This window comes from Heterodontus francisci, chromosome 17 (assembly GCF_036365525.1).
Source record: "Heterodontus francisci isolate sHetFra1 chromosome 17, sHetFra1.hap1, whole genome shotgun sequence".
Taxonomy (NCBI): domain Eukaryota; kingdom Metazoa; phylum Chordata; class Chondrichthyes; order Heterodontiformes; family Heterodontidae; genus Heterodontus; species Heterodontus francisci.
Genome location: NC_090387.1, coordinates 67,475,119 through 67,480,998, shown reverse-complemented (window position 1 = coordinate 67,480,998; position 5,880 = coordinate 67,475,119).

The window sequence follows — 5,880 nt, the reverse complement described above, 5'->3', positions numbered from 1 at the left end:
CCAGCATTTTCTATTTTTATTATGGATTTGTAAAAGGCAGATCGTGCTTGACAAATCTAATTGAATTTTTTGATGAAGTAACAGAGAAGGTTGATGAAGGGTGGATGTTGTTTATATGGATTTTAAGAAAGCATTTGAAAAGGTACCGCATAAAAGGCTGGTTAACAAAATTGAAGCTCATGGAATAGGAGGGTCAGTGTCCAATTGGATTTTTTAAAATTGGCTTATGAACAGAAAGCAGCAAGTCGTAGTAAATGGTTGTTTTTCAGACTGGAGGATGGTAGACAATGGTGTTCCCCAAGGGTCAGTGCTGGCACCACTGCTTTTTTGATACATATAAATGACTTGGATCTTGGAATACAGAGTAGAATCTCAAAATTTGTGGACAACACCAAACTTGGAGGTGCAGCAAACTGTGATGATGATATGATATCAACAGGACAAAGATAGGCTAGCAGAATGGGCAGAGAGGTGGCAGATGGAATTTGATACTGACAAATGTGAGGTAATGCATTTTGGCAGAAGGAATGGGGAGAGGCAATAGATACTTAATGGTACAGTTCTAAAGAGTGTGCAGGAACAGAGGGACCTGGGTGTGCATGTGCATAGATCTTTGAAGGTGGCAGGACATATTGAGAGAGTGGTTAGTAAAGCATATGGGATCTTGGGATTCATAAATTGAGGCATTGAGTACAAAAGCAAGTAAGTTATGCTTGAACCTTTATAAAGCTCTGGTTCCAGTTCCGGTCACCACACTTCAGGAAGGATGTAAGGGTCCCTGAAAAGGTGCAGAGGAGATTTACTAGAATGGTTCCAGGGATGGAGGATTTTAGTTACAAGGTTAGGTTGGAAAAGTTGGATTTGTTCTCCTTAGAACAAAGGAGTTTGAGGGGAGATTTAATATAAGTGTACAAGATTATGACAGGCTTAGCTAAGTTAGTCAAGGAAAACTGTTCCCATTAACAAATGGTGCAAGGACTAGGGGATACAGATTGAATGTTTTGGGCAAAGGATGCAGGGGGAATATGAGGAAGAACTTTTTTACCCAGCGGGTGGTAATGACCTGGAACTCGTTGCCTACAGGGGTGGTGGAACCAGAGACAATCACTAACTTCAAGAGGAAGTTGGATGGCCACTTGGGAGAAATAGACTTGCAGGGCTACAGGGATCGAGCCGGGGAGTGCAACTGACAGCATAGCTCCGCAGAGACCAGGCCTGGACTTGATGGGCCGAATGGCGTCCTTCCTGTGCTGTAAATGACTCAATGACAAGTACTGTCCAAAGAATCTTAAAAACCCTCCACATTACAGAGACATTTAATTACCAAGCATGAAACATATAAGAACAAACAATGTTTTTTGAGCGAAAGGCTAAGGAACTGGTTGGTAGTAAAAAGCTACAATGAAATCCACAACTACCACTGATAAATGCTTGTCGTCTTATCCTACATAGTGGCACAGACAGTGGCATAGTGGTAATGTCACTGAACTAGTAATCCAGAGGCACAAGCCCACAGTAGCTGGTGGAATTTAAATTCAGTTAATTAATAAACTCAGTTAATTAATAAAAATCCAGAATTGAATGTCTCAGTAATGGTACTATGAATCTATCATTGATTGTCATAAAACCCCACCTGTTCACTAATGCCTTTTAGGGAAGGAAATCTGCCATCCTTACTTGGTCTGGCCTACAGGTGATTCCAGAGCCACAGCAATGTGGTCGACTCTTAACTGTCCTCTGAAATGGCCTAGAAAGACACACAGTTGTCAAGGGCAATTAGGGCAACAAATGCTGGCCTCGCCAGTGACGCCCACATTCCATGAAAGAGTAAAAAGATAACTACCAAAGCAAAAAAATTGCATCCAGTTGCTGATAATGTCTCGTGCCACTGAAATTATATGGGAAATGTTTGGACAGGAGAAGGCCAAGGAACTGGAAAAATTAGCAATGTCAAATGGCACTGTCAAAAAATGGATTGATTTAATGTCAAATGCATCGGTTGGCTGCATGAAAATGCCTTTGCTACACAACTTAATGAATCCACAAACATTTCTAAAATATCCCATTTATTCACCTATGTGCGGTATGTGTCGAATAAGGAAATAAAATAAAACATTTTGTTTTGCAAAGAGCTGAAGACAATAACAAATTCAGAAGATATTTTTGAATTGTCGTGTCACGGGTGTCTGTGGAATTTTTATAACAGAGGAGGGGGGTCTCAGAAGCAAAAAGATTCAGAATCCCAGCCATAAACCAATAGAGACTGATAAATGAAAGCAAAATACTGTAGCTGCTGGAAATCTGAAATTAAAACAAGAAATGCTGGAAATACTCAGCAGGTCTGGCAGCAGAGTTAACGTTTCAGGTCAGTGATCTTTCTTCAGAACTGGCAAAGGTTAGAGACAGATAAATGGCTTGATTTCAGGGTCAGCTGTAGCTGAGTGATAACTCTCTCACCTGAGTCAGAAGGCTGTGGGTCCAAGCCCCACTTCACAGACTTGAGCACATAATGACACTTTGCTGCAGTTACTGCGGAAGAACGGCATTGTCAGAGGTGTAGTCTTTTGAATGAGACATTAAACCAAGGGCCCACCTTCCCTCTTATGTGGATATAAAAGATCCTACAGCACCACTTGAAGACCAGTAGAGGAGTTCTCCTGGTGTCCTAGCCCATATTTATCCCTCAACCAACCTCTAAATGATTGCAGTGCTTCCCTATGTTACACCGGTGAATACAATTTAAAAGTACTTCATTGGCTGTAAAGTACATTGGTATACCCTGATGACATGGCAGGCACTGCATAAATGTCATACAAATACTGTGGCTACAAGAGCAGGTCAGAGGTTAGGAATCCAGTGGTGAATAATTCACCTCCTGATTCTCCAAAGCCTGTCCACCATCTACACGACACAAGTCAGGAGTGTGATGGAATACTCTCCACTTGCCTGGATGGGTGTAGCTCCAACAACACTCAAGAAGCTCGACATGATCCAGGACAAAGCAGCCCGCTTGATTGGCACCCCATCCACAAACATTCACTCCCTCCACCACCGACACACAGTGACAGCAGTGTGTACCATCTACAAGATGCACTGCAGCAACACACCAAGGTTCCTTCGACAACACCTTCCACACCCGCGACCTCTACCACCTAGAAGGACAAAGGCAGCAGATGCATGGGAACACCACCACCTGCAAATTCCCCTCCAATTCACACACCATCCTGACTTGGAATTATATCACCGTTCCTTCACTGTCACTGGGTCAAAATCCTGGAACTCCTTTCCTAACAGCACTATGGGTGTACCTACCCCACATGGACTGCAGCGGTTCAAGAAAGAGGCTCACCACCAACTTCTCAAGGGCAATTAGCGATGGGCAATAAATGCTGGCCTAGCCAGCGATACCCACATCCTATGAATGAATTTAAAAAATGTATGTTCTTTCTTGTATGGTTCAATCAAGCAGTATCATTAACGTCCTGACTGCACCTTATTTATTATGCCGTTTATCGAAACCTCTTCAGGGTCACGACTAAGGCATTGAGCTTTTCAGTAGGGTGATGTTTAAATTTGCATGATTTACTGTCTGATTTACGTATTGGGAAAAACCTTGCAAAATAAGTTAGAAAGGTCAGTTTCACCATACTAAAATGGAAACCTCCATGGAAAATATATTTTCAACAAGTTTGACAGTAAATTGTGTAATTCCTCTTCGCGTTTAATCAGGTGCACGTGGTAACAAATGAGGCAACTTCTATCCCCAACAACTGAAAGTTTGACAAACACGAATGAAACCAATGGCTGGAATTTTACACTCCCCAAGCCTGCCCCACCCTGGGAGTGCGCCAGGAGGCAGGGGGCATAAAATCGGTTGGGATGGCAGGGGTGGGGACCGTGCCCATCATCTACCCGCCCTTGCTAGTATCTTACCAGTGGCAAGAGAGGCAGCCTGCCCTTAGGCCACTTGAGGCCCTTAAATAGCCAACTAAGGGCCTCTTCCCACTACCGCTGGTATTTTACCAGTGGCGGATGGGCACTTCAGTTGGGGTGACCACCTGGTAAGATCAGGCGAACTGCTTGTAGGCTGAGGGAGCCCTCCTGATCGGCATCCTGTGCCCCACGGAGTGCCGCCCCTGCTGGAACACCCTCTTGATCGACCCACCTCCCCCTTGCCAAGGCCTGGCTGATTGGAGTCAGGGTTTGCCAGGAACACTTAGCTTTTTCTCTGGCTCCATTGCTGGCTGGGTCTGGGGCCTGCTAGAGTCCCGGTGGTGCTGCTCAGACTGAAGAGCCGCCGGACTTCTGACCAGCAGCTCTTGGAGGCGGGGCATCCTGCCTCATGAGAGCGGAAGCCACGATTAATTGCCTTAGCCACAAAAGTGGACTGGGTCATTGCCTCCTCATGAAATTCCAGCCACTGACTCTTTAATCACACAGATTGCACTGTGATACAGTAAATCAAAGACAGCTACCTCTTCATAACCTGTCAGGCTAAAGGTGGGGGAAACGAACCTTTCTAGAATTTTTTTTTCATAGATGTGATTGACTTAAGTAAAACATTCAAAGTAAACAATTCACTGAAATAATTTCAAATTAATTACTTTTACAGTTGGAAGACAATTTCACTCAAACTACCGTGACACACTTCCCCCACTGATTCGGTTACATGTTGTATGTAAAAACTGAGCCATTGGGTCACAAATTTGATTCTTAGTCTGTGCTGAGTCACCTGCTTTTGGGCAGGGGACTATTGGAGTGCTCCAATTCTGGCATCACTGTCCCCTGGGTTCAGGAAAGAAATGTCAGTCAGGGCTCTAACTTCTGTCTCCTATCCAGAGACTCCTGCAGTACTGTGTAAAGAGGAAGGGTGTCAATTCTGACTGGAGACGCCATCAAGCTTGGCTGTTGTATCCTAACACACACACTGCATTGGTTTACAAATTAAAGATGGCCAGCTGGGTGTCCTGAAGATGAGTTATTGCTAAGCACCAGAGCAGTCACAGAACAAAGATCCTTTCAGATAGTAGCTGGTTCCAATTAGTGGCCAAAGCTAAATCAGCTCAGGCTCATCTATGGTGAATGGACAGTTAAGACTACCTGTTTAAAAAGTAGTACCTAGGCTGACCAAGTAGAAAACCACCCTTGCCTTATACTGTTTTGCTGCTGTGATTTGGGACCATAACAAAAGGAATTACCAAATGACAAACAACTATGCTTCCAATCAAGTAATTACAATTTGCTCATCATGCTTCCTTAGCATATGCCGAAGGAATTGAAGGAAAAAAAAGAATCCTTGCAATAAAGGTTGATTGGTTAAGTATCAGAATGAAAAAAATTAAATGTGCTTTTGACACCAAAACCAGATGAGTTTTGTCAACAGGAGTTGAGGGGGGCCCGGACAAATCTGGAAATGGTTCAGAGGGTTAAAGAAGGCAACAGCTTACGAAGCAGGACTTCTAAGCTGAGGAAATAATTTTCATGAGGACGGCACCATTTTCTGCAGATAAAAACATAGCTGTGACTTTCCACCCTGCCAGCACTGTGTTCAGACGGTAGTGGGTATGGGTGGGTACTTGTGCTGGAGGCTCCTTGTTGGAACACCGTGGAAGAAAAGGGGTCCACACCCTTGGAATCAACCTTTTTTCTTCTCTCCCAATTCTTGAACTCCTGCTCAGGTAATTGTATTCCAAGTGAAGCATCTTGGGTCAGTTTACAACATTAAAAGATGATATACAGGTGGAAGTTGTTGGAATGGTGCTGAGCATGGTAAATTTCTCCTGGAGTTTTAACCTCATCAAAAATTGTCTCTGGAAGCAGATCAACACTGCAGATTATAATGAGGAGTTTAAACTTCATTTCAAACGCCATCAATAAAGA